At 35.9% G+C, this 21,396-nt stretch overlaps 1 protein-coding gene across 3 annotated transcripts in view; it reads left to right on the top strand.

Moving 5' to 3' along the window:
- The first annotated feature begins 231 nt into the window (after positions 1-231).
- LOC124641603 (KH domain-containing, RNA-binding, signal transduction-associated protein 2-like) overlaps positions 232-21,396 on the top strand; it is a 264,723-nt gene continuing 243,558 nt past the window's right edge. For 2 of the 3 annotated variants that reach the window (XM_047179749.1, XM_047179748.1), the window contains exons 1-2: positions 233-424; positions 19,130-19,135. The gene's annotated coding sequence lies outside the window, so the exon portion shown is untranslated. Of the gene's footprint in view, positions 425-19,129; positions 19,136-21,396 lie in introns of all 3 variants that reach the window. The other variant, XM_047179750.1, reaches the window with a different exon arrangement.

Raw genomic sequence — 21,396 nt, 5'->3', positions numbered from 1 at the left:
TCATAAGAAATTAATCGAATTTTCCGAACAGCACCATTGGTTACCTGCTAACATTTGTGCAATTTTATACCGTAAGTTTAATTCAACCGCATTGGAAATTCGACTTTCAGGTTCTTGTCATAAAATTGAAAATGGAAAGCGCTGTATTGTGGCTTAAGTCGTTGTGAAAATTAGTAGAACAGCATGGAGGTGTTCTATCATTTTCTCGCAGCCAGTTTTCGTCCGAAGCTCAGACCGAGCGGACGTATAAAATTCTAAGCGCTATCCTCGTCGCGTAATAAAATAATGTTCGTATAGTTATCGTGTAACTAAAAAATACTAAAAGTAAAACTAAAAATTTGTTTGATTTGTTGTGTAAAAGTGTCAGTTTTAACAACAAGATTTAGACAGCTTCTCAATCATCTGATATAGTCTAAGAAAAAAGGTAAGATTTTTCTATTGAAGATTTGTAACTGCGAGACGTTTCCGAAGGGTCCTTTTCACTTTCGTTTTAATGAAACGATGTATTTTGTATCGAAATAGTTAATTATACGGCTTTTCCTTGAGTTAGGAAACACGCAAATAGAATTTTTTCATTAAGCTTTTTTGTTTTTGACGTATTTCGTGTTTTCTTTCAATGAAATCATTTTTCCTGCTTTTCTGAGAAATGAATATAGATTTTTTGATATTTTCTCTTTATATTCAAATGACATTCGTTTTGCTATTTGGTATTTGAAAAGAGTTTACAGAATAATGGACTTGGATTTTTTAAACTGATTACCAATAGGAGTAGGTTCTGAATTTTGATGTTTATATTTTTTTATACTGTAGACAGGTAATACATGCATAAGACAAAAGCACTGTCGATAGCTTTGTAGGTTTATTATTGGGTAAACCTTAACTAAGTTTGGTGATGGTACTATACTGAAAGAAATATCTAAGAAAATAAAGTTTATTTCAGGGACCTGTATTTTTTTATCAGTCTATTTTGGCTCTGCTGCTTTGATATAAAACTGGTGAACCCTAGATAGAACTCTTTCAAATACCTATGATACATGAATTAAAATGTATTATGTCCTACGTACCTACATAGATTTTGTACGTCTACAAATCGTATATCTGGTATCTGTGGAGATCAAAGGGGGAGGCCTATGTTCAGCAGTGGACGTCCTATGGCTGAGATGATGATGATGATGATGAAATCGTATATATAATCTTGTGTAGTGACTGTCCATTTAGGGAGATTAGACCATTACCATAATTAATAGTCAGGTTCCTAACAGAGTGTTAGGCTCAAACATTTCCTGTAGTGTAGAATATAGACCAACCAATAACTTTAGTTTGATTATAAATTCCACCTGAGTCCCTAAGGAACTATTTACTGCACCTGGATAAAAAACGGCCCTTATCCTTTCTCAGGCTTTGGACTATCACAATTTTCGTTTAAATCAGTTTAGTAGTTCTAAAGAGACAGATTACTAAAGCTACTTTTTCATTTATATAAGTAAAGTTTTAAAACACAAACATACAGATTATAGTCTCCTTTCCTTTTCATTATAAACATTTGTAAAAATAAGGCAGAAAAATACTCAATTCATCGCATATTAAGGACCTACTCTCACAAGGAAATGTGATAAAACACGACGAATCTCACATAAAATCAAAATTACTTAACAAAACTACAGAAGGGTGCCGTCAGTGAAATAGTACTGGGATTTACGACGGAGATATATCTAAGGGTGGAAATACACTTATCGCAAGATAGGTATTTGATCTTGCTCCTTTTGAAAGACTGGGCAGATGATGATGACTGGATACTGTCCAGTGCCAACTAAGTTCCCAACTATGTGAGTGTCGGCTTCCAGTGTTTTGTATAATGATATTTTTAATATTTGTATACGGTACTTCAAACCATACAGACAAAATTGTGGTGCTGGGGAGTTTGTTCCACCACTTCTTCTTCCCAGCAAAAACACATAGGAAGTAGTGAAGGGCGGGCGTTTTAGGGGCTGTCTTTTGTAAATTTGACTTTCAAAAAGTGCTGATTTTCAGCCTACTTTGAATAAATGACTTTCCTTCAGGATGCTATTGAAACCACTGGTGAAAGGAACCGAAAAAGTATGAGTTGCTGGGGAGCTTGTTGCGCCACTTCTTCTTCTCAGCAAAAACACATAGGAAATATATAAAATAGTAGGACGTATGAAGGGTCGGCGTTTTGGGGGCTGTCTTTTTTTTGACGTTCGAAAACAGCTGATTTTTCATCCTTAATTAAATTTTAAATAAACGTTACTGAGTAAGGTATTTTGGACAAAGATATAGGATAAGTGTAACACTACCCTAAAGAAATATATTTTTTCTCTGAGCCTCGTGTTCGAGAAACTGTCGAATCTATACTTATCATTGCGAATATCGTAAAGCTTGTCAAAAGGAAACATTCTTTTAGATAAAAAACATTGACGTTTTAGCTACGCGTTTTAGTAAAAGAAATTGAAACATTTTTCTTAGGGTTCTTTGATAGTTTTACTTAGAATTCGGTCGCTTGGAAACTGTAGGATAATGCGGTATTTTAATGTTTAAAACTGGTAATCTTTTTAAGCGTTTATAAAAAGACGACAATAGCATCATGCCTTCTAACACTTACAATTCAACAACCTTCTATGATATAAGGCCGGTTTTTCCATTATCTGTTAACTTCTATCTGCAAAAAAAATACGTAGGTTTGATTTATCTATACAAAAGCTGTCAAAACGTCAAACGTTTTCTTCATATAAAAGTTATCTTGCGTTAAAACGTAATTTTATATTTTTCTTATATCACACTAGCAAAGATGAAATTTTGGTACTGCCATAGATAGATACTAAAAAAAGGCGTACGGTTTAATTCTTTTGTATGAAGAAAGTCGTCATAAAGCAGTCGGTTGGAAGAATGTTTCCTTGAACATGAGTGGAAAATATTACACGAACGTGCCAAAAAACATACAGCCTATACTTACACTTACTAAACAGCATACGGAAAGATATATTTTACTAAATCGGAACTGAGCTGTTCACTGCAGACCATACTTACAATAGATGCTAAACTCACACCAAATATCATGTAAAACTATGTTATTACTGCCGATAAATTGTATTGTATATGATAAAATACTTATTTATAAGTTCACTATATAGTTTCTACCCGTTATTTCACCCGTTCGTTCCGGGTTTACTACTTCACGTTTAAGAATAAAAAATAGCCTATGGCCTTCCTTGATTAATGCTATGCTATATTGGCTATCTTTCACTAAAATAATTCCTGAAATAAGCGTGTTCAGGCAAAAAACAAACTCTTTGGCTTTTGCAACATTATTAAAGATTAAAAATACTTGCCTTGACCGAATGAGTATTAAGTGTTTCTTAGGCTTCCTTGACTATGGTGAAGGAACAGATCGTAATGATAACATTGAAATCACCAATCCGTATTAAGAAAGCATGGTGATTAACGCTCATTCCTTCTCTATATAAGAAGAAGCCGATGCCCTGCAATAGGACAATAAAAGGCTTACTACATCTATAATACCTATTGAGTTACAAGCACTTACTAAGAAAATATAAAAAATAAACACAGCTGGTGAGCAATAAAACTTTTTTACGCTGACCCGTTTTAGCTGCCTTCAAGTGTATTGTTACCTAAATAACTCGATAATAATTTACAGAGTATTATATTAAATTATAATAATAATTTACAGAGTATTATATAATATTAATAGTACAAACATTGGAATCTAATATTGCTTAACTGTATAAATAAAATGTCTGTCTATCTTGACATTTCAGAAATGTATTTGTCAGTTCAAGAGTAACCGCACACTGCAAACTTTTAGTAGGCCGATAGTTTGTTTGGAATCATAAATTAGTATGAAAATAAATAATAACAAAGATTTTGAATTTGAAATTGAATATTGTAGTACGCTCGTTATAAAGATCAAGCATTTAGCTGGGTCTGCGGGATTGTTTGAAAGAGTTACCGCGGCCCTGGTCCATAAAAGGCCTACGAAGGAACATGATGGGTTTAAGTTAGTAAGTGTCTGACACTCCCTTATACTGCTAACCCACAGCGGAAGTCATTTGATGATTAATTTCCCATCAAAACACGTATTCAGCCGGTATTAAGCCGATTGAAAACTTGGATTGGAATCAAGATTTTCTATAAAAAAAATTGACAAGCATTGTGTCCGGTGTCGGCCGACTGTTTAGTCTCCAGTGTGCAAGAACGCTAAAGAATTAATTGTAGCCTTCTATTTGAATTACGGAACAAAATGTTTTATTTATTATTTAGTTAAATATTAAATTAATTCGCCTTCTGTAAGTTTGCTATTTAATGTTGCGAGTTATCAAAGGAATTTGAAGTTGTAGACTGTATCTTTGGTTTGTTCATAGCTTTAATAAAATGAGTGAAAAGGGACACACAATATTTTTGTTTATTTGTCCTTAAGGCGTTGACCCCGCATTGAGCAAGCGTGGTGATTAATGCTCAATCCTTCTCCGTGTGAGAGGAGGCCTGTGCCCAGCAGTGGGACGATAAAAAGGCTGTAACAGTAACAGTAACAGTAAGGCGTTGAGACTACCGATTCTTGGTAGGTATAAGTTCTACTTTATACTGTTACGGGAAATAGTTAACTTTGGACACGAGGAAACTACGGGAAATAAATAGTAATATAATTTACAAATTCCACTGAAAAAAAGTGTTCCTTTAAAATAAACGTTCATTATAGTTCAGAAATTAAATAGAAAACAAAAACGATATCCTAACTTTAGTAAGTTGAACTCAATATTTTTCTTTTATCCCATCCGTGTAGATTTTGAAAGTTCATTAGAAGTTCACTACATTATTTCTCTAGCGTAACTTTGCTGGAAATTTCTAGTATCTATTTAAGTTGGTATATTTTAGCAGGATGGGGAAAACTTTCATTATAATAGGTATTTTAATAATGTTCAACCTTTCCTCCTCATTAAGCTACCTTCATCATCCTCCGAGCCTTTTTCCCAATCATGTTGGGGTCGGCTTCCAGTCTAACCGGATTCAGCTGAGTATCAGTGCTTTACAAGAAGCGACTGCCTATCTGACCTCCTCAACCCAGTTACCCGGGCAACCCGATACCCCTTGGTTAGACTGGTGTCAGACTTACTGGCTTCTGACTACCCGTAACGACTGCCAAGGATGTTCAATGACAGCCGGGACCTACAGTTTAACGTGCCATCCGAAACACAGCCAATGGTGTCTAAGATATACTTACTCATTAAGCTACCTTGTCAAACTTTAATATAATAAAAATTACAACCAATTTCTAATAAATCTTAAGGTTAGCTGCACTATTTAACCATCACTACATACTATAATTGACAGTAGGTATGATTGGTACTCAGTAAATAGTACTTATTTCTAAGACCTCATTCCACCATTTAAATATATCGATGACCAAGCCATAACCAGCCGTTTACTTGCCGCCCATTGGTCACATCGGCGATTTGACTACTGAAAATGGTTTGGTTATCGTTACCTATAGTTAAATAAATGGTGCAACTACCCTTAGATTGTTTTATTTTGTTTTAGAAATTGGTTTCACTTTTTAAAATCATGCAGTAGCTCTAGTAGTTGTAATATGTTTTGAATTTTTGTTGTTTACCTATATTACTCGTGGATAATTTACTTACAGCCAGTTTCTTCATCAAAAGTTAAAGCCAAAGTAATGTCTAAAGTAAAAGTAACGGTCAAATTCAATTTTTCTATTAGTTTTGCTGTCACTTTAGCCTTGAAAAAACGAATTTGACCGTTACTTTTACTTTAGACATTACTTTAACTTTAACTTTTGATGAAGAAACTGGCCGTTAGTTTTCTAATAGTAAAATAATTTTTCATATCGTTTCAGTAGTTTCGGAGCCTTAAGGGTACAAACAAAAACATGCCTTCTGGTTATCATGTTAGTACAGGTAACATATCTTTCTAAGTCATTTAAATATTGACTGAAAATATGACAAAATCAGTCGGCGGAACGTAAAACATGAAATATTTTTCTCGTTCTCAGGTGTCAGAATATTTGATGGAAACTCCTCTATTAAGTTTCTTTGTATTGACAACAACATAACTGATTCTAAAAGATTTTTTTTCAAATTGCTCCAATAGTTTCTGAGAGAGCGCTTTCAAAAAAATTAACTCCTCAGCTTTATAAAAAGTATTAAAACCCTGTGAAGTTCCGTCAAAATGATTAAAGCTATTATTGCGTGAGAGTAACAATCATCCATACATTTAAACTTTGATATTTGAGTAAACAAATGACTAACTACGGATTTCAACAACCAATCCATTCATTGTTTTCCTACTACAAATTAAAATACATAATTTATATGAAACTAGTGTCAAAATTCGACTTTCCCTTCCACGATGTTTTTGATAGAATCGTCGTGACGTACCTATAAGGTGTCCTATCATATTTTCTCTCCTGTTCTCTATGTTATGCAATAGTTCTATTTAGTACTTCTTCATTGCTAATTCTAAGGAAAGAGGGGAAGGGGTCGTCTAGGGTACAGCTACATGAAGCAAATTAAAGAGAAGGTGAATGTTGTGACGTATAAGGAAGTTCAGGAGTTGGCGCTAGATAGGCGTAAATGGAAGGAGCTGCACCGACAAGAGCAGGGCTCGTAAATTGAAGAGAGAGTGTCAAAATTCAATGCCCATTGCAAAATAATGAATATATCGGTTATAGAAATCTGAATACACCAAGTGCATTTTGACGCCCATTTTCATAATACATCAGCTAAGCTTCCATATTCGCTTGTGGTTGCAAGTTTTTAATGAAAATGAATGGACAGTTTCTTTAAAAGCTTTAAGCTGCGTCTTAGCTTACTTCCAAGTTAGTCGGTCGGCTGGTTTCAGTTGAGGAATACGGTTGATGTTTCAATCTTGCTGTAAGCTGTTCTAAGATTAAACTAGTTTTGAATTTATTTTCGGAAAGTTATTAATGGTTATTGCCAAAACTTGTATGAGGGCGCGGGTTCGATTCCAGGTCAGGCAAGTACCAATGCAACTTTTCTAAGTTTGTATGTACTTTCTAAGTATATCTTAGACACCAATGACTGTGTGTTCGGATGGCACGTTAAACTGTAGGTCCCGGCTGTCATAGAACATCCTTGGCAGTCGTTACGGGTAGTCAGAAGCCAGTAAGTCTGACACCAGTCTAACCAAGGGCTATTGGGTTGCCCGGGTAACTGGGTTGAGGAGGTCAGGCAGGGCAGTCGCTCCTTGTAAAGCACTAGTACTCAGCTACATCCGGTTAGACTGGAAGCCGACCCCAACATAGTTTGGGAAAAAGGCTCGGAGGATGATTAATGGTTATTGCCAAATTAATGACTTCATTGTTATGTATGAGAGTAGCTTCAGTCAGCGGTTTCATACGCGCTTTCCGTACTTGGATAAAAAGTATATCCTACAAACTTCCTCAATAAATGAGTTATCTAACACTGAAATATTATTTTCAAATTGGCGCGTTTAAGAAATAGAATTCTTTAGATAGGCATTAGGCACGGTGGAGTGATGACTTGCGCAAGACGGCTGGCAGGAGCTGGATGCGAGAAGCCGAAAATAGATCTCAGTGGCGTGCACTTGGAGAGGCCTATGTCCAGCAGTGGACTGCGATAGGCTGATGATGAACATTAATATTATATCATGTAGCATAGCTACCTATCACATAGACACACGTCAAATTACAAGAAACCCTGTAGGTATATCTCAACTTTTAAGGCCGATGTATATCGACAACATATGTATATACGTCTGTTTCCCTTTAACAATTGTTTACTTTAAAAATTGACTTGAAAATCCATAGTAAACAGTTGTTTCACTGCAAATTTCAATAAACAATACATTCGTTTTTTGCATAGAGATTGATTTTTCATATACCTAATTTTTATGAAGCTATAGTCAAAAACAACTCACAGCCAGTTTCTTCATCAAAAGTTAAAGCCAAAGTAAAAGTCAAAGTTATAGTAAAAGTAACGGTCAAATTCAATTTTTCTATTAGTTTTGCTGTCACTTTAGCCTTGAAAAAACGTATTTGACCGTTACTTTTACTTTAGACATTACTTTAACTTTAACTTTTGATGAAGAAACTGGCCGTTAGTTATTGAAATCCGCAGTTCATTTAAATAATGTTTATGTTGTTGGTGTACTATAGTTCGGCCATTCAGAGAATGCGTTCCTGACACGTCGCGATTGAACTGACGACGTAACTTTGCAATGGCGTTGCAGTTACGATAAAAATATTTTTGCTGGTTGTTTACCGTTTTAACAATTGAGGAGCATTAAAACAACATTATTATATCAATAATAAATGAATGTAGTTACGTCGTCAGTTCAATCGCGACGTGTCAGGAACGCATTCTCTGAATGGCCGAACTATAGTGCTTAATGCTTATATTATTTTGGAAGCCAGAAATATCTAAAAGTCTAGCTGTCAAGACTTACTTCGCGAGAAGGGATAATAAATTCAGTGGTTTATTCCGAGTCAGTGACTCGAAAAATATGTTATCCATACAAAATTGACTTGTTTCAAATTGTGACATTTTTGCCAAGAAATCGGGCCGGCAAAGTTTTAGTGTATAGTGTTTTTATAATTATTAGCTACTAGACGTTTACCCGCAGTTCCATCCACGACTTGGAAGAACTTCTACCCATACCGGGATAAAATATAGCCTTTGTTACAAGGGAAGAGTGTAGCTTTCTAACTGCGAAAGGATTTATCAAATCGGTTCAGATGTATCGGAGCTTTAGGCTGCGTCTCCACTGAGGCGGAGACGAGCGGAGCGGAGAGGAGATGTGTGGGGATCGACCAATCACATTACGTGAAATCCACTTCTCGTCTTTTTCATGTAACGTGATTGGTCGATCCCCACACATCTCTCCGCTCCGCTCGTCTCCGCCTCAGTGGAGACGCAGCCTTAGGGTACAAACAAATAAAAAACGTTTCCTCTTAATTATATTAGGATTCCCCGCAGTTCCGCCCCCACGTCCTCGGAGAACTACATCCCGCACCCGGTTAAAAATGTAGCTTATGTTATGTTTCAAGTTCTACACTACTTAATTGTGTACCTAATTACATTTAAAATGATACAAAAGGTCGAAAAATCCACTTTTGTGAAAGCCATATTAGTAGGTAAAATTTCACAAAGCCTTATTTCTAACCGACTTAAAAAAAAGTATTCTGTTTTTTTTTTAAGTTTTTACAAACCCTTCAACATTGCTAAACAAAGAAAATCCAATAACAGTTTTGTTAACATGCTTTAACCCCGACCACAAACCCCTTATATAGAGGGTGTAGTCAAATTATAACCCCTTTGATCCATGGCTACAGGGTGCTACTGCAAACTATTTGGTAATTGGCTGATCATGACTAGCAGAATCGACTTTGTCAGTTACAACTAGGGTTGCCACATTTTTTTGTTAAAGTTAAAGTAGATTGGTTTTTATAGAGATGCTAGCTTTTGCCTGCGACTTCGTTCGCGTGGAATAGTGACTTCCTGGCAGATTTTTGGTTTGACCAATAGGTGGAGCTATATGTCCGGAATATATTTTTTTTTTTTTTAATATTATCCTATGTCCTTTCTCAAGTTCCAAACTATGTCTGTACCAAATTTCTCAAAAATCGATTGCGTATTTTAGGCGTGAAGAAAAGACAGACATACAGACAGACAGACAGAGTTACTTTCACATTTAAAATATTAGTTAGGATGTATACATCATCCATCATCCTCCGAGCCTTTTTCCCAATCATGTTGGGGTCGGCTTCCAGTCTAACCGGATTCAGCTGAGTACCAGTGCTTTACAAGAAGCGACTGCCTATCTGACCTCCTCAACCCAGTTACCCGGGCAATCCGATACCCCTTGGTTAGACTGGTGTCAGACTTACTGGCTTCTGACTACCCGTAACGACTGCCAAGGATGTTCAATGACAGCCGGGACCTACAGTTTAACGTTTAGGATGTATACAAACTATAATAAATACAAAATAGTATACAAACTATATCTTCTTTTGATGTATTTAAAAACATGTTTGTATCAAATGCGTATCTCTACTTACCAATCGCACTATTTAAATTAAAACTTTTTAACAAATTTAGAGTTTCTTTGTTTCTATCGTGTAACGAAAAAATACTAAAATAAGATGACAAAAAAATAAAAAAGTGTTTTTGTGTTCTTTATTTATTGTTATCAAAAGGTATAAGGTAGGTACCTGGCACTTGATTCTGCTAAGTTTATAATGTGACAATTGGATAACTACTGTATCGCAGGGTATTCTGATATACTATAAGAACAATCGTATTCCAATGACGTTTCATTGGTTTACCATTGGTCTATGTCATTTGCAGACAATATGATTCATTATTGAATCACAGAAAAGGATAAAAACATTTTTCACAGAAAAAATAGCGGAATGCTACATACGCTTCAATCGCACCTAATTGAGTCGTGATTGAATCTTAGTTGGATATCAATCGTTTGTCGCTTAAGTAAAATTAGCTGAAGTAAGCCTCTGAAATAACGTATCCTAATACTAATACTTTATTTTAGAGCACGGGTGGCAACCCTAGTTACACCTTACCACTATGCAGTATCGAAGCTCTTTATGTATTGCTATTTTGGCGTTTTGAAAGGCAATGAAAGGTCATCCATTTTTTTTGAGTGTCGATGTTTTTATTTAGAAAGAGGCCAACCTTGTAATGAAGGTTTTATTGGTGGTGGAAATTGCTATTTGTCAATAACCTATTTGTATTGTTGTAATATAAATAACTTGTGAATAGTCAAGACATATTTTATGTATATGTATAGAGAAGACATATTTTATGTATATAAAAATACTAGTAGGTAGGTAAATCCAAAAGGGAGTCGAATTGCCTCTTAAACTGCCCTTTTAAGACAAACTCAAATAATAAAATTAAAAATTTACTGGCAACATCACTTCATGATGTAACAGCAAATAAGAATAAACATATATAAAACTAAAGACTATGTAAACTACACAGATTGCTTCTACATTTTACCTAATATCTACGCAACAGAAAAGGGCTAGTTTACGCTTGCGGTTTTACCTGCGTCCCAAGGGCGCAACTTCCCGCACGTGGATAAAGAAGAATAATTACATCAAAATCATTTATATAATAGTTTTTGCATGTAAGAGTACCGAACATATATTCCTACTTCTAGCATATTTACGCGGTGTAAATAATAATAAATCAGTCTTAATTGTTCAAAACAAACCAATATATCAAGATAATGAACTTATAACGGAAATCTGCCAGTTCTCGCGTCAATTTATAAGGCTAGTTAGTATTTTGGTCAGCCAATCACAAGTAACTAAGTTACTATTCGGGCTATGAATTGATTGCTCAGATTCGTACATCTATCAATACTAATGTGGTTTGAGAAATATCTGTATTTTAGCGTCAACATTTTATCTTTGATTAGTGTTTGTGTTGTTCTTTTTTGGGTAAATAAGTAAACACAAATATGTAAACCTCACCGGCAATTGCATTTTTGAGCCGTTTGGGGTTGAAACCCTGGGACCATGGGGCCCAAGTGCCCACAGACTCTTTCGAGAAATTAGTAAGCGATTAGTGGAGTCCACTCGTGACCAAAGAGCTGGCCTATACTTCGGTCAAAGGATATGCATTGCCGCAGCCAGCCTTTTGGGCACGATCCCAGCTGACAGCGATGCGGATGAATATTTTGATACTTAGTTTTAATATTTCCCTATAATAAGATCATTTTGTAAAACTATTGAATAAATAGTAAAAGTAAATAAGTAATGTAGTAATGTGTTAGAACAAGTTTTATATGTTACGCTAGCCTACGACCGTGAGAATTAGTTTGCGTATCCTGATATCAAATATAGCCTAAGTATATGTTTCTCGGGAAGAGAGTAGTTTTTCAAAATTGCAAGAATTTTCAGTAGTTTCGGAGCCTTTAGGGTACAAACAAACAAATAAAAAATGTTTCCACTTTATTCCATTAATATTTTTAATCAGGATTAATTAAAACGTGGTTCCCACAGCATTAGAATTTAGAACATTCACTGGAATTTAACACATGAACCGCAAATAAACTAAAATAATAAACAACGAACACAAAATTAACACAAAACAAACAAAATGCATAATACATAATACACCGCATGAACTAACATTCACTATAATGGTTCCGTACAGAATTTGTCAGCTCACGGAGCGTGTAATGTAACGTCCGTAGTTGATATTGTGCAGTGTGACAAATAGACGAATTTCCATTATTTGTGGGTAAATTTAGATGATGTTATCACAGGTGGGGAAAAGGTGGGGTTGGTTTTGACCAGTTTTAGGGCGGAATAACTGTTAAAGTTTTTAGGCGAGAAGAAATAAGAGTAGAATGGGAATTATTGGTGTCTGCCCAGTACTGGCTTAATTGATGTTCATTTACTTATTTTTATGTCATCAAGCCCTAGCAGAATATTAACAGTGTAATTTGAATGTAATCTCGATTCGAATCGGAATGAACTTTTTAGTAGGCCTGATTTGAAATGTTCGCTTTGATCAAACTATTATAGATTGACCATAAGTTTGTAGTTTGCTATTTTTTAAAGTACTGTTTTAAAGAAACAAATATAAATAAAATTATGGACAATTACTATTTTATTTATTATTTATTATTTAACAGTTTATGTACACACACAGAATACAGACAAGAAGAAAAATAGAACAGATAGTACAAAGGCACCTGAAAAAAATCATCATAAAAAAATATTTTGCGAATAAAATTAGTCCCCATTTTGACTCCAGTATAGCTAGTGCCAATTCATCGAACACAACACAAATATAGAATATTCGTGTTAAAATCACAGAAATTCATGTACCTAATTTGATCCCCTTAGGAATAACTGGAAACTGAGGTTTACAGTTCCATAGAATTTCGACTGAACACAATATAGTTACTGTTCCGCGAACAAATATTATAATATTCGTTGACATAATAACGTTATTATTAAATAGCTATACTGAATGGAAGCTGAAACTAGTTTATTATGAAATCGTTTTGGGAAACCTATTCATGAACGTTTTTGGTGGATGTCTTTTGCAAATAAGTAGAACGTAAAATATATTTTAGTAAAATAATTTTAAACAGCTAAATATTTCGTTTAATGTTTTACGATCCTATCTACTACAAGACGTGTTGATTTTATTGAAAAAAAAAAAATAAAGTAAATATTTACAGAACTACCAATATTTACGATAAAAATTAAAACTATGCTAGTTAAACTAAAAAGCGTCAAAAATTCGTCCCCATCGCCGTCTGTGTGTCTATGTGTCGTCTGAGAAATAACAATAAACGCCAACTTTTTTATTTCTGAAATGTTTATAGAGAAAAATCATTATTACTACATTTCTCATGCTTTTAATCCAATAAAATCTTAACCCTTTCTATCCATATCACCATTAACTTCCCATCCTCAATTTCCCACCGTTTTCTCAAGTCATCCTCCCGAGCCTTACCCACAATAACCCTTTAAAAACTGACAAAGAATGTTGCCTTGTAAAACTGTAAAATTCTATACTCTCTGCCCCTTTTTCAGACCATTAACGTCGCCCCAAAATGCTTGAGTTTGAGTAATTAAGGCTATCGCACTTTGTTGTAATAGAGCGATGTTATTTTAAATAAAACAATGGGAAGAAAATTGATCTCTTAAAATTCTTGCCGCGAATTTTTTTAGAAATTTTCTTTTTTTAGGGTTGCGGAAGGGTAAAACGGGACCCTATTATAAAGCTTTGTTGTCCGTCTGACATCAGGTTGCATCTCATAAATCGATTGTTTGACAGTTGTTGTTTCGTTTGTATTCGATGATGTATTAGAAGTTGCAATACATGCCTACTAAAACCCGTAGGCGCAGCGTGAGCAAGCACTCCACTAGGTGGATCTAGCTGGGAATCAGTGGATGTTGCTGAACATCGAGTAAAGTGGCGAACTTTAGGAGACACCTTTGTCCATTAGTGGTGACACGACGACACACTAAACACTTGATTTAAATATATAATTAAGGACAGAATTAGCAACAGACGTGATTTTTTGTCGGTTTTGCAGATAATGTTACGGAACCCTTTACTGAGCCAGTCCAAGTCACACTTGATCAGTTTTTTTTCAGTTTGTGAGTACAAAAATCTTTGTAAAAGTTTGTGGTTTAAATTTCTTTTTAAAGGTTTTTCGTTAATTGGCTTTTGTAGTGATTCGTGTGAGTCTATAGATGGTTTGACCTAGGTTACACAAAGGGTGTTGGCACCGCCATTGCTTTATAAAAGGTGTTTTTTATAATGTATTGTTATGTTTTGTTTTGTTTGATTTTGTGAAGGTCAAGGTTATTTGTAGGTATAAGTGTCCTTCAAAAGATGTCACATATTTTTTAAAGTCAATACGTATTAGCTACAAAAATCACTCAAAATTATAATAATTATACCTACTGGTTTTTTTCCGGCTTCCCTTAGGTATTTAGAACAAACGAACTTCAGCTTTATATTATATTATTACTATAGAGTTTCCTAAACTAAATACTAAACACACCGTTTTCGCCCAGTTTTACTCACGTCCCTTTAGAAATACTGCTCGTACCTGGATAAACATAGTCTATGTTATATGAGAAGAATGTAGCTTTCCAATAGTGAAAACATTTTCCAAATCGGTTCAGTAGGAGCCTTTGAAAAGTCGTGGTGGCCTAGTGGGCAAAGAACCAACCTCTCGAGTATGAGGGCGCGGGTTCGATCCCAGGTCAGGCAAGTACCAATGCAACTTTTCCAAGTTTGTATGTACTTTCTAAGTATATCTTAGACACCAATGACTGTGTTTCGGATGGCACGTTAAACTGTAGCTCCCGGCTGTCATTGAACATCCTTGACAGTCGTTACGGGTAGTCAGAAGCCAGTAAGTCTGACACCAGTCTAACTAAGGGGTATCGGGTTGCCCGGGTAACTGGGTTGAGGAGGTCAGATAGGCATTCGCTTCTTGTAAAGCACTGGTACTCAGCTGAATCCGGTTAGACTGGAAGCCGACCCCAACATAGTTGGGAAAAGGCTCGGAGGATGATGAGTTGCAGAGCCTTTGAGGTATAAACAAACACCCACAAAAATGTATCCTGCTTATTATATTAGTATAGAACAGCAAAGAAGTATTCGATTACTACTTAGATAGATTACTTTAAGTTCCAATAAAAATCAGAAAAGTGATTAAAAATGCTGGTTAATCAATCATCCTCAAAGTGAATTCCAGCATAAACTGCAAGACACCATCTTAACCATTATCATTATGGCGCCATTCCCGAACGAATTAATAATTCAATTACTGCAAAATAACGGTCTTCCCGCCAAAATGAATCGCAGCCAATTAAAACGGCGTATCCATTTTGAATATAGAATAGAACCTTTTTCAAAATTAGAACTCGGCCAACTTTTGTATTTTGAATTTGGAATCTTGGTTAAGGAAATTCCGCTCGTTTTATAATTGATATTTTGATTGTTTCAAGGAGATTTTGTGACAAAAGTTTTGTATTGAAAGCTTAGATATTCAGCCAACTGGAGACGCCTATAGCCGTACCTTAGGCACCTACTCTATCCCAGCGGGGCCCAGTAGGGCCAAGGCTTGCCGGGGCTGCGGGTTGTTCGAAAGAGTTACCGCGGCCCCGGAACATAAAAGGCCTACGACGGAACACGACGGTTTTTAGTCAGTAAGAGTCTGACACTCCCTCACCGCTGCTAACCCACTGCGGGAGGGGTCATTTGATGATATTTGATGTCGTTAAAAAAAGAAAAAGTACCAAAACATCTTTATAATTTCCCAAACAAAAAAAAAGAACTACATAAAATCGTAGCCCACTTCCCCAGCAGTTGGGTAGCTACCGAGTGGAAACAGTTACAACTTTGGCTAAAAGTTCTCGCCTCACAGTGAGGAATGCTCGCTCTATTTCAGCCGGTAAGTGACTCTGCAGAATGAGATATCTCTATTAAATTAAGCTATTTTTGGTGGTGAAGTTGTAAGGATGATCGCTTAATTGAAAACTTTTAAGGTATTCTGTTTTTTTGTTATAGAGAGGAGAAGAGTGTGTAATTTTTTATATCGATTTGATATAAGCGCGAGATAATTGACGACAGTTTGACGGTTAAACCAATAATTAGTAAGTTAAGTTGGATATTTGGACAGTTTAGAATATCATATTTTAAGGTTCTAATCTCTACATCTACACTAAAACACGAAAATATTTCCTCTTAATAATATTATTATTAAGAGGAAATATTTTCTGTAAATATTATATTTCCTCTTAATAATATTATTATTAAGAGGAAATATTTTCTGTTTGATTACTTGAAAGGCTCAGAAACACAAATTGTTTTACTATTTTGAAGCTAATTATCCCCGAATAATTTAGGCTATACATGTCGCCTGGTACGGGCAGTAGTTCTCTTGAGGCATACCTAGGAAACCGCGGTAAAACAGCTAGTATTATATAAATGTATTTAAAGAGAATAAGAAAGAAATTGAGCCTCACTGAACTTTTGCTGAATAATAACTATATAACTACTTATGTATTTACCTACTGGACCTTATAAATGACGTTTAGGACCCAGATAATATACAAAATCCCTTTACTTTTACTACTAAAAGAGGGAATAATTACTACCCTATTCCTTATATTAAATCCTGGAGTACCAGAAATCTCCACTACTACATAAACCTTAACTTTTAACACCCCTGACCCCTCAAGATGGAACGTGTGAAAGAAATGATAAATCACAACGCCAGCGGAAATTAAAAAGATGCTTTATGACCAAGAGATTAGGGTCTAATTTAGATTGAATGGTTCCTTGATCCCTTTTGTGATAAGTTGGTGTGCGTTCGGGGTAATGAGATTAATCTATACTATCTAATATTGTAATGCTGAAGAGTTTGTTTGTTTGAACTCGGTGTCAGGAACAACATGGTTGGAAAAATTATTTCTATGTTAAGTAGCTATTGGCTACTTTTTATCCTTCTGCGCGGAGTAGTTCCCACGGGATGCGAGTGAAACCGTTTGCAGAAGGTACTATAAAATAAAAGTCATAGTGGTCTAGTAGGTAAAACACATCGCCTCTCTGTAATTTTGTATCTAGGCACGTTTATAAAAAAAAAACTTTCAAATTCTTTAGCCTGCATTACTTTTGGATACTTTTTACTCGGTTTTGTAAAAAAGTTTTCCCGCGACACTGCGGCGAGCAGCTAGTTTCCCCTAAAAAAGCGTACTCAACAAACAAATGAACATCATCATCGTCATTAAAAAAACAACCTCGATAATCCTGCCTGCTTGAAACCCAACCTAAATCCGACAAAATTCGTCAAAAATCACCGAAAATTAAAAACTTCTCAATTCCCAAACTTTTTTCACTTAAGCCTAAATATCGGGTTACACGAACACAACGTTTGTCGACAAAAGCATTACGTCCGCAATCGATCACGGAGCGACCTACAAAAATAAAAATGGCCACATTTGATGCATCACCATCTACCATCCCCTATCCCCCATCCCCATCCCTGATTGCGGGATATAAAAAGAAGGATAATGGCGGATTGTGACGGAATTATTTATGTACGCTCATTGTGTAGATTTAGAAGTGCGCTTTTGTGGCAAAAATACTGTTTTGTTAAGGTGTGAAAGTCACATTAATATAAGGGTGTAAAGATGCGGGTTTTGAGATACCTACATATAGGTTTTAAGTTGGTTTTTCTTACCTATGTAAAAGGCGCCCCATTCAAGGATAAGACAAACATTTTAATTTTAGGCGTAAGTAACTTAAGTCTCATATTGTACGACTTTCTAAGTGTAACTATACCTATTTTCGACATTAATAGCTGTGAAGATTTCGTTAAGGAACATAGGACTTAAATCTGAAATCACCTATTCGCCTCGAGCAATCATGGTGTATAACGCCCATTCCTTCCCTGTTGTCGAATAAGAAGAGGCCTGTGCCTTACGGTCAGACTTTAAAAAGGCTGATGATGAAAGCTTAAGCTTACCAGCCAGTAAGCCAGTAAGTCTGACACCAGTCTAACCAAGGGGTATTGGGTTGCCCGGGTAACTGGGCTGAGGAGGTCAGATAGGGCAGTCGTTCCTTGTAAAGCGCTGGTACTCTGCTACATCCGGTAAGACTGCAAGCCGACCCCAACATAGTTGGGAAAAAGGCTCGGAGGATGATGATAATGATGGATGAAAGCTTTAACTTACTTTGTTTCTCAGCTAAAACATGGATGGGTGACAATATTCTCAACACATTGACGCTCAAAAAAATATATTATAGAACCTCCTTTGTTAGACTTTGATTAAGGGAACAAAAAGCACCTGTGTTCACAAAATATCTATCACCACAATACCGCATCTCAGTGACACGGCAAAAAATGCGCACACCATATTTCATATCCAATTTTCGTCCGCGGAACCCCAAAAAAACCGATTGATATTCAAGACGTTAAAAGAGCTATCGCTCATAATTTTGGTTCCGCGTTTCCGTATTAGAGGTTCCGCACACTAATCATTTTTACGTGAACTTTGGTACCACGGAGTAAAGAAAGATTACGAAGATGCCATAATTCAGGTAGGTCAGCTGCCTTATTTTAGTAGGTCAAATAGGTACGGTGGTTGATCAAAACAATCAGTTAAGAGAGAACTAACTAGGCGAGAGGGTTATTTTCAACGATTTTTGGTACTACAAAAAAACGATCAGGCCCAAAGAAATCGTATAAGGGCGAAGACAGTAACGTTCCTCGTTCTCAGCACACCCGCATTTTGGCGCGCTACTTTCTTAGGAGATTTTCCGTTATGGCACCTCCGCTAGTCATTTTGTTCTCCGTGTTTGGTACCCATATCAGGAAAAACCGCTTGATCGTATGATTTTTGTGAAATTATATTTGGAAGGTGCTTCGATTTCGATTTTATTCGAATACGGAAGTGTTTGAGTGTATTTCTGTGTGGAAAATGCATTGTTAGTATAATTTTTTGCTGAAAAGGGGAAGGAGATCTCGTGAATTCGTTGCGTATTGCCAAAAAAAAATTGGAGAAGTATAATTATAATACCTGTAGGTACAGGTTACATAGTTAAGACAAACGAATATAAAATGTTCGCTAGGTAGCCTAAAATATTAGATAAATAAATAGATCAGTAGGTAATAAATAGTTCGTGCAGTGCTTTTCAAGCTCAGGATCCACTGAGCCTATTTGATAAGTTGTTTCAACGCCCACGTACCGAGGGAGGCTTTAGGGTAGTTTTTACCCAAATGCGCAAAGTAGTTCCAACAGGACGCGGTTGAAACCACTGGTGAAAGCCAATTAACTATAAAAAGTTACAAATTATTAATCGTACTACTTTGATATCGTTATTTCGTTATTTGGTCGTGGTGGCCTAGTGGGTAAAGGACCAACCTCTCAAGTATGAGGGCGCGGGTTCGATCCCAGGTCAGGCAAGCACCAATGCAACTTTTCTAAGTTTGTATGTACTTTCTAAGTATATCTTAGACACCATTGACTGTGTTTCGGATGGCACGTTAAACTGTAGGTCCCGGCTGTCATTGAACATCCTTGGCAGTCGTTACGGGTAGTCAGTCTAACCAAGGGGTATCGGGTTGCCCGGGTAACTGGGTTGAGGAGGTCAGATAGGCAGTCGCTTCTTGTAAAGCACTGGTACTCAGCTGAATCCGGTTAGACTGGAAGCCGACCCCAACATGATTGGGAAAAAGGCTCGGAGGATGATGACTACTTTGATATCTAATCAATTTAGCCAAAGCTTTTGAGTGCAAACACTAATTCAACATTTATGATATGTACGCAATACAGTACCATAATCCTACTATAGGAACATAAACTTTTAATCTATTAATAACAGTTAAAAGCGACAATGAATACCGCTGTTATGGTTTAACCCATTACCTGGCCGCGTAATAATTAAATAATTACCAAAGGCAATAAAATGTGCATAAAATAATTAATCATAACTGGTCAATTATTCCGCGAATGCTGTTAACTTCAGTAATGAGAATGGAGTATGTTTTTTTTTTTCTTTTTAAATTATTTCTATTTTTGTGGTTAGCAGGTAATTGTTTAAAATTTTAATTAAGTTTATAAATAGGAAGTTTAATTTGTATAGAACAATAGAAAATCAATTGTGTCTCGCGTATATCTGCGCACCGATATACAAGAGGCTAACCGGTATAGTAAGACAGTAGGTATATAGGTAGGTAGGCACCTATGATAAATTATAATTTTAAAAGTGCTTATATCGGAAAACCTTTCATAGGAGACTAGTCGCTGAGAAGTCGTATTATCCGATGGTTAAAGTTCACGAAAATAATGTTTATTTAAAAAGTGAATATTCTGTAATGTCAACCCATTTGAATTTGACTTAGCATGCTTTTTCCATCCATTTATATCTGCCATATTTCATCCCTTTTTAACTGGCGTGGCAACATTTAATTGTCAGTAAAAAATATTTTTAAAAACAATACCTATAAATATTGTTTATGCACATAAGATCAGTGAAATGTAAAACGAGCACGTAACAAATGAGGATTGACGTAAACAGAATATATTATAGAGTGCCGACAGCGACGTGCGTCCTATGTGAGCGATTTGCGGCGCCGAGCGATGCAAAAATATTTATTTTAAAGTAGCCAACACATTTGCAACCTTCAAAGAAATATGCAATTCTTAGAATCATCGGCACGAACCTTGAGCGCTGACCTTCACCTGCGCAGAAGTCATTTATTAACAAAGAACCAATCCCGAGTGACGCGATGCGCTGCGCGCCAATCACCGCTTTAGCCCGCCCCCGCGCCTCACTTCATTCCACAAAAGGGACCCAATAAATTACTCCTGCGCAGGTGATTCGTGCCGATGATTATAACCCTTAGAAGTTATATAATAAGTTATACATCGTGTCAGTGAACCAGGCAGATCATTGTCTAGCAGATCAACTTTTTTTTTGAGTTCTTATCGCATGCAGATGAGTTCTATAGTTCTTGATAGTTTTCAGGAATAGTTCTACCATTTTCAGCTGAAAAACGATAGTTCACAAAATGATCTGCTAACTTCCGGTAGCAGAGCATTTCTCAGAAAATAAAAAAAAAACTGAGATATTGTCACATAAAGATGAGTTCCATAGTTCCTCATACTTTTCAGGAATAGTTCTGGCGTATTTCAGCTGAAAAATATTTTTTTTCCCAATTCACGTTTGAGTGTTAAAAGAGCATGAATAAAGATTAAAGTGTTATTTTCAAAGTTCAATCCAGATAAAAGGGCGAAAACTCATTTGTTTTCGATAGATGCTTCATGAAACTGTAATCTAGACTTCAATT

Source organism: Helicoverpa zea, chromosome 22, assembly GCF_022581195.2.
Source record: "Helicoverpa zea isolate HzStark_Cry1AcR chromosome 22, ilHelZeax1.1, whole genome shotgun sequence".
NCBI lineage: Eukaryota > Metazoa > Arthropoda > Insecta > Lepidoptera > Noctuidae > Helicoverpa > Helicoverpa zea.
The sequence above is the reverse complement of the archived record's forward strand: the minus strand, read 5'-3'. Positions and strand labels throughout refer to the sequence as shown.